The sequence below is a fragment of the Lycium barbarum genome, chromosome 7 (assembly GCF_019175385.1).
Source record: "Lycium barbarum isolate Lr01 chromosome 7, ASM1917538v2, whole genome shotgun sequence".
In the NCBI taxonomy this organism is placed as follows: Eukaryota; Viridiplantae; Streptophyta; class Magnoliopsida; order Solanales; family Solanaceae; genus Lycium; species Lycium barbarum.
Genome location: NC_083343.1, coordinates 10575908 through 10585247, shown reverse-complemented (window position 1 = coordinate 10585247; position 9340 = coordinate 10575908).

The window sequence follows — 9340 nt, the reverse complement described above, 5'->3', positions numbered from 1 at the left end:
TTTTAATTTTCCCTTTTATTGATTTGACTTTTGGTTTCTCAGCTACATTATCTGATTTCCCAAAAAGGAATAAGTTCTCTTTATTTGCATGGACACTTGTACTCACTTTATCTCCGACGACCAATTATTTAGTGGAATGTATTGCGTCCGACTACCATATAACTATACACTCAATGGCCTAAAGTATATCAAGCAAATTGACCATGGAGTAATTATATATGGATAGGAAACTTCTATTTCCATTTCTGAGAAAGTACAAATTACTCAATGTTACAGAGAGTTAAAATAAGATGCATTTAAAAAGGCCAAATACCTAGGAGACTTCTAAAGTTGACACGGTAAAGGCAAAAATCTGCTCTACGACCGATTAGGCTATAGAGAAGCACGAAATATAAAGGCAAACAATATTGAAATAGCAGAGACTTATAAATAGAGAGAAAGGACAGAGTTCTTATTGATATCTTCCAAGTCCATGAAGAACAATAGTCTCAAGGGAAAGAAGGCCGAGGCCAAACACGGTTTACAAGTTTGTATAAGGGGAAAGTCACTTTTAGTTCTTTAGTTTGTCCAAATCTTGTAGTAGGTGTTTTGAGTTGTAACTTGTCGTGTTGATCGTAGGCTGCTTAGGTTATAAAATTTTTTGTAATTGAGCCTGCTCATTGTTGTTAATTGTTGAGAGAAATCCCAGAGGTGAGTCATGATTTTTATTTCCTTAAGCAAGGAGATTTTCCACGTAAAACTCGTGCTTTATTTACTCTTTCCACTTCGTTTTCACAAGATCGGTTGGACTAGTTCTCAGAACTAGTACTCAAAAGTGTTCGACTTCTAGGTGTTTAATTTGATATAGGCGAAGTTTTAATAGGTTGAAAAACAATTAAAACATTGGTGTTTATCTTTTCCCTTTCCATTTTTCTAGGTTAGACTATCCATTAAACATATATGATAAAATGAAGTATACTAAATACGACCGAAAAATTATAAAGTCGAGCCCAAATAATTTGGGATAAAAGCATATTTGGAAGGGAGGAGGTGTTGTCAGATTATCCTATCAGATTAATATTCTGTACATATGTGCCTTTTATAATCAAAATGAATACAAATAATAGAGGCAATTAAACATCAAATAGATGTGTCATTCCGAATACCTCATTTAGTGGAATGGACTTTCTTTCAAAGATTTGATAAAGATGCGAATTTGTCAGACTCTATAAGAACAAATTAGTCAAAATTCCTAAAGTGATAAAAACACTGATACAGCCAAGGTCCTTTACTTTCTATTATCGTTTTCCTCTTTCTATATCTGGAAATTAATCAAACTCTTGCACATGATTGAAGGGAAAAACTAGAAATTACGTCCAACAATTTATTGCAGTATTCTTTTTGATTGTAACTTTACCACTTTTTTTAATTGATCGAGCTTACCAGTTTTGTTGGATTATTTTTTTTGCTTACTTTAACCTCAAGGAAGTTTTTCTTCATATGCAGGTAACTTTCTAATTGATGGTTTGGTACCTAATTTTGTAGATTATGTAAATATCTCATTTTAAGCTTATGTAACATTGAGTAATTTTGACTACCAAGAGGTGTGGTAGGATGAAAAGAATTTCTACACCTTTTAATCAGAATTTTTAGGTTTGAGCTCTAGGAATAAAGAAACTTCTGATAGGGCTTACTACTTCTTAATGAACCCATATGGTACGAATCTAAATTAATCGGGTCTATAAGTTCTGTAATAAATAGTTATACCCAAACATATATTAAAGTAGTTTGTATACTACCTCGAAATGGAAATAGAAAATTCCTATCCATAATTATTCCATGGTCAAATAATATGATTGATATACTTTAAGACCACTGGGACCCAGCGACTCATATGTGTATAGGCCTATATGGTATTTGGATGCAATACATTCCCCCCAAAAGTATTAATTGGAGATAAAGTGAGTGCAAGACTGCAAGTGTCTTTATAAATGAAGAGAACTTATTCCAATTTGGGAAATCAGATAGTGAAGCTGAGAGACCAAAGTCAAAGCAATAAATTAAAAGGATAACATAAAGCAACTATATATGAAAAAGATGCTTATATAGTTCTTCATGGACTACTAATTAGTTGGGCTATAAATACATTGCTAGCTTGCCATATTGTAATCATTTCAATGAAAAGAAGAGTAGTCTTACATGAATAGTAGAGTCATATTTTGTTTAGTAGCCAAGGATGACTTGCCTGCTCCATTATTTTAAAGGTGTTTACTTACACAACCAATATAATGGTGGCCTTTATGTCTGGTTTCAGGCAGTCTCCTTGGCTATCTTGACATGCTCTCCTCTTTCATGCAAGACTTTTTCATTCTTTTGGATATTTTTTACAGTGCGGTGCATAAAGCATTCTCCGTTAGCAGAGTTCGGAGAAGGAGAACACCCCAAAGCATGTGATGTACATTAGTGACTGTTTCCTTCATTCTTTTGTGTGTGTGTGTTTAATTTACAAAGAGATTGAGAGAGAAAATGAAGATAGAAGAGAGGTGTACGATGATGAGAGTAGTCTTATTTAGTAGCCAAGGATGACTTGCCTGAAATCATTTGGAAAGGTCTTTAATTTATACCACGTATTGATCATTGATATGACATGTCCTTTCTTTCTTGGTTTCAGGCAGGTCACCATGGCTAATTTGATAAGCTCTTCTCTTTCATACAATACCTTCTCTTCTTCTATCGTTTATTTAGGGAATTGGGGTGCCATGGGATCCGGATACTCGGGTAAAATTTTATCTAGGTACTAGTATTTACATTGAAAAACGTATATTTTGACTTCTATCATGTTTCTTTCTTTGCTATAACTGATAAAAATCGTTGTTTTAGACGATGCATATGTAGAAAGCCTATTTGGTTCTAGTAATTACTTTACTAATTTTTTTGTTCTTTCTGTAGAGGAGATAGTTGAACGTAACGACAGATCGACCTTAGTCAAAGAGAAAGATCTCAAACACCTGGAGTTTCTTTTTGTATATTAAATGGATGATTCGGTCCGCAAGGACCATGACTAGGATTATTTCATCGTCTTTCTCTGAGGAAGAGTCGAAAAACGAAAAAAGAAATCAAATTCGCTTATCTCACTTAACTTGATTGAATTCATTATGGATTTAATAAATCTACTTTTTTGTATCTATTTTATTTGAATTAGATTTATAGTGTCAATCCAACACAAGTCCTTAAAGAGTGGCACCAAATTAACAAAAAGACTATCGGTGTCGTGGCTAAGGTTCAAAATTCAGGTCCATTTTACCTGTGATTGACACGACTTGACTCCTTCTCTCGTTCCTTTTCTTAATTTCTTTTATTTTCCTCATCTTTGTATTTCTTCTTTCTTTGTACAGCCTATTCTATTATTTTGTTTAAATTATGTATTTGCTTCTCTTTCCTTGTTCTTCTTGTGGATATTGAAATTCTTATTCGAATGTATTTTAATCATTTTCACTCTTTTTTTAAAAAAGTTTTTTATTATTATTACATGGGGGTAGGGGAAGGGGAAATGGGGGACGGGATTACAACGTGGGGGGCTCGAACCCTCACCAACAAAAAAGTTTATGTAGCCAACCAACTAAGCTACTAGATATCCATCTAAAGTTACTTTTTTCCTTATTTTCCAAAATCTTTTAGAGTGATAATATGAAGAGACATAATATTGAAAATTTTATTCTCATCTTATTCTGTTAATTACATAATTAATAGAATTTGAATCAAGAAAATTAGTCGAATATGCACAAAAAAATTTGTAAACAAAAATAAATTAAGTCAAAATGGATTTAACTGACTAATTGTAGACCTTAATTCAATTTTCTTTACTAGTAGTAAGACACCCTTAGTTTGGATCCGTCTCTGACTGTTCTTAAGGTAATCAGTGGAGTGGCCAAAAATATTATAAATACTGTTGGAAAACTTTTCATAACTGATGAGGGATATATGGACTCTCTAACATTGGCATCTTTTCTACAACCCAGTTTTCTATCTTAAACCTCCAAGCCTGTGTCCGAAAATTAACCCTATAAACTACCAAGTCACATATACAACGTTCCATGTAAAAGTTCCCATAAATTCGTATATATACTTTCATAGATTAATTCAAAAAATGCACATGGACATGAAATACTCCTTTATCTCTAAACTCTGATTTCATATGTTTTAATTTATGTGGCATAGTTTTATCGGGCGCAAAATTGAAGATTTTTTTTTTAACTTAATGATCTTAAACATATCATACTCCTTCTGTCCCAAAAGGATTGTCTTAGTTACTATTTGGACAGTTAAAAGATTTTCTTATCGACCATATTTTTTTCAAATACTTTCTAAATATTTTGAATTGTTAACTATTGTCACTTAACGTGCTTTTTATGTAGTTTCTAAATATGTAAATTTTATTTTTAAAAATGACGATTCTATGTCTTAATTCACACTGAACATTAGTTAGTTTGACATAGTACTCTGAACTAACACAATCTTTTTGGGACGGACGGAATAACATGTTTGTGGCTATAAAGTTTTGAAAGACTGAATACATACCTAGGCGGCCCTCAAATTTGCCTGACTTTATCTTTTAGACGCTTGAACTAATTAAGCTTTTTTGTTCCTATTGAATACCTAAACCTAAGCGCAAGTGTGTCTATCATACACAACTTGCAATCTATTGAAAAGTAATGAGCATGTGGACAAGTGCATTGATATTTGGCTACAAATACCAGCATTTTGAGTATCGTTATTGTAAACACCTAATTTTTTACCATATTCGAGTTTGTTTTACTAGTTTAGCATTTTAACACTTTCTAGGATTAATCTTGAATTTTTGCCATTTATTTCTTTTTTTAGCAGATTTTTATTAGAAAATTTGAAAAACGCAAAAGAGTCTCATTTTTAGAATATAAGTTTTGTTTTAATTTGCAACGAAAGAAAGGAAATTTTCCAAAAAATGCATTTTATCTATTTTAGTTAATTTCCAAGTTAAGGATTGTAATAAAAGGTGGGAGAACCAATGGTGTACTGCCACTTTGCAAAATTCCACCCTATCCACACAAAAAGCATATTCTATTTGGGAAACAAATATTTCATTCTTCCTTGCCAACATATTTTCATCCACAAGGGTATTTTTGGGAAAGGAGACCAAGAAAATACTCTCAAAGTCGTAGACCTAGACACCCTATAAAAGGCTAAATATAGAAACCTTAACCTAGACAATCATCCTAAAAACCTAACCTAGAAAATCATCCTAAAAATCTAGAGACACGTAAGAGAAACACAAAACAATAATCATCCTAAGTCGCCACTCCAATTCAAAAGCGAAGCATTCCCTACTAGCAGAGTCCGGGGAAGGAATGCACCCTAGAGCAGGTGATGTAGTACAGTCTACCCGAATACAAACATTAGTGACTGCTTATTTCATTCTTTTGTATGTGTGTGCGCACTTAATTTATGAAGGGATTGAGAGAGAAAAAGAAGATAGGAGAGAGGTGTAGGATGATGAGAGGAGTCTTATTTAGTAGCCAAGGATGAGTTGCCTGAAACTATTTGGAAAGGTCTTTAGTTTATACCATGTAGTGATCATTGATATGGTGTGTTCTTTCTTTCTTGGTTTCAGGCAGGTCACCCTAACTAACTTGATAAGCTATTCTCTTTCATTCAATACCTACCGAGCACCACTTAACCTGCTTCATATACTCATATCTGGGTGGACCATTTGGCTAACTCATAGCTATCATAATATGTACAAGCATGGCTTCTCAAATGAAAACTCATTCACAAGCTAACCTTCGACTTCGCCCTATATACATATATCAAGCCTATAAGGCTACAAAAATGGTATACAAAATATACACTAATGGGTCATGAAACTTCTAACTATCCACACATGTCTACGAGCTTCTATCTGGAGTACTGGAAATTGTAAAGACGGGACAGGACCCCGCCATGCCCAAAATATATACACATACATACCTATGCAATACCGTACCCGGCCATATAGACTCGGTATTATCTGTACCCGACCATAGTAAGGTTCGGTTATATCCGTATCCGGCCATAATAAGGCTCGGCAACATCCGTATCCGGCCATATCAAGGCTCGGCAGTATTCGTATCCGGCCATATCAAGGCTCGACATCACAATATAGCTACATACAAATATGATCTACATGAATATCCAAGCGAAACATTATAACACTATCGGGGTGACATAAAGTCGGTAAACCCCCAATTCTATTATGGAATCGTCATCATCATTATCTTCATTGTCATCATCACTATTATCATCTCCATGAAGGGCTTTTATCGATGACATCTTAAGAATCTTGAAAGTCGTAAGTTCTAGCATTTATAGGAATAGGACATATCAGACATCTCAAATGAATTCGCAGGTATGGAGTTATGCCTTTATCTCACCTTGAAGGAACAACTATCATGAGGTGAGATCAACAATAATGGATAAAATTGGTAATCATGTGACAAGCTCAATAGTATCATGAAAACATTAAGAACCTTAAACTTTGGCTTCTCTAGTATGGAAGTCATCACCATAATTATCATTGCTATCCTATCTCACGTTGCTGAAACGATAGCATAAGATAAGGCCAATTATAATGAATGAAATCAAGAATCATATGATAAGCTCAATTATACTATAAGAGTTTTGAGAGTTAAGGTTCTCTAGGACTTCTAGGAACAAGAATAATATGGATAGCATATATAGGATTGTAATATAGGATTCATGCCTTTGAAAGAAAGGGACTAGCCTTACATACCTTGTCTCCTTAGTATACGGATCCCACGAGTCGTCGTATGCTCTATGAATGATTATCTACATTAAAAGAAGTATCCGTATAAACGATGGGTTCATAACTTATAAGAGAGCTCATTTAGACATTTTGTCGAACATTATATGTGCATGAGATTCTTCCCTCAATTCTACACATATTTCGGTACCATCAATCCTTCACTAATTCCCTTTTCATCTTCACAACTCACTTAACAATTCAAAAACTTCATATCACAACTTTAATTACACCAACCAGCCCAACAACATCACAATTGTACCAAGTCTAGAACAACTCATACCCAAGCATAGCTAAGAACAAGTTCTAGCATGACTTAAACCATACTTTCACAATTTCTCCTTCCCATAAGTTATGTAAATGCCAAATAATACTATAAACATGAAGATGGAGTGAAAATATTACCTTCAAGCACAAGGATCACTTTATGTTCAAAATTCCTTCATCTCCAAGAAGTCTCCAAATTCAACACCACAAGAGGAAGAACAATCTAATGATGATCATGGAATTCTTCATGTTAGAATCACTTGGTTTGCCCTTGATTTTGGTCTTAGATCATAAGAGAACTTGTTCTCTTGTTGAGAGAGTTTCTAGAGGTTTCTAGGTCCAAAAATGGTGAAAATATGATTTAGGGTCGAATTTGGTCTATTTATAGTAGTCCAGAAAATTCTGGACCGACACAACATGCTGCGAAGTGCGAGGTCGCAAAGCGCGCTTTGCTAGCCGCATATTGTGTCGCAGGCCTCGCAACTTCACCAAAATTCACTGTCATACTTTGCTGCACAACTGTGTCTCCGCAAAGCGTGCTTTGTTGCTCGCATGTTGTGCCATATAGTGCCGCATAATGTGGTACTTTGTCAAACTTTCGCCGAAACTTAACATCGATGATGCGACAAGTCTTAAATCTTCCCGAGGCTTACTAAACATGGTTTTACTCTCTTATATACCCAAGTTGGACATATCTATCTTCATGAGCTAAAAAATTATCCTACTTCCCAAGAATAGAACAACTAGCATTCGGCGAAACTCACGTACAAAATACGAGGTGTAACAATTGGGGTGCCACAGAACCTAAATGCTCAGGTAAAATTTTATGTAGGCACTAGTATTTACATGGAAAAAGGTATATTTAGGCTTCTTTCAGGTTTCTTTCTTAGCTATAGCTGTAAAAATTGTTGTTTTAGACAATGCATATGTAGAAAGCTTATTTGGTTCTAGTAATTACTTTACTAAATTTTTTTTGTTCTTTCTATAGTGGAGATAGTCGCATGTAACGACTGATCGATCTTATTCAAAGAGAAAGATCTCAAACATCTGGAGTTTCTTATTGTATATTTTACAAGGACCATGACTGAGAATTATTTGAGCGTCTTTCTCTGTGGCAGAGTCGAAAACAAAAAAAGAAACCAAATTTGTTTATATCACTTAACTTGATTGAATTCATTATGGATTCAATAAAACTAAGTAAATTTTAGTTTTGTTTTCCACTTATTCTTTATTTACTAGTATTCATATCCGCGCGACGCGCGATCAATATTATAAAAATCATTAAAAGTGATACATGTCGTTCAAAGGAGCACTTCTCGTCTTTAAGTGTAAATCCGAGCAAATAATGTGTGTATTCTAGTTCTAGTGATAGAAAAGAAAGTTACTAGAAAATTAAAACAAAAATGCCATCTAAAATTGACAATTCTAGAATAGGATAATATAATTGACATAGAGCAGGCCTCGAAACTCCTGTATATAAAAGAGTTGTGAAAACACAACAGGTCAAATAACTTATAGCTTTAAAGGATCAGTACATATGACATTTCGTAGGCACATTATCTTCTTTGGATAAATTGAAATTGTTTATTGTACAAACGTGTTATTGAACTGAACACTTAATCTCTACCCAATTTAAGATCGTGAACAGCTTGAATATTATCTTATCTATACAAAAGGCATTTATGTACCATCAAAATGCTTATCATTATACAAAGCTAATAGTTTAAAGACTCAATGTGTCAATTAATATTAACGCAAGTACGTTTCATCCATCCGAAATCATCTTCCTTTTCCTTTTGAAGTTTCAAATAAATGTGATAGAAATCCTTGAAAACGGAAGTGCTGAACCTTTCTGTACCTACGAATATAAATTAAAATTCAACTTCAAAAATATTATAAGCTGTTGAATTTGCATGTTCGGAAAGATGTAGTGGAAGAAAGAGCAAAAAGGATTCAAGATGAAGGAAAGCTCGGATTGAAAACCTGGTGCGCTGATATTCTAATCAAAACAAAAACATAAGTTTTCAGATGATCAACAAAGCCTAACAAACTGACCAACATTTTTGGAGCGAGATACTAAATTAAGTTTCCACAATTAAAATGCTAAAACCACATTTGTCTAATAGCATCGAAGCTATGGCCAAGAAAGGTGGGATGTTCAGAGATTTAACCAAATAACCTCTTCGGTATTTTCTGAGCATCGACATGTAACATCACCATCAATAGATTAAGCCAAGTAAAACCAAAATCAGGAAAATC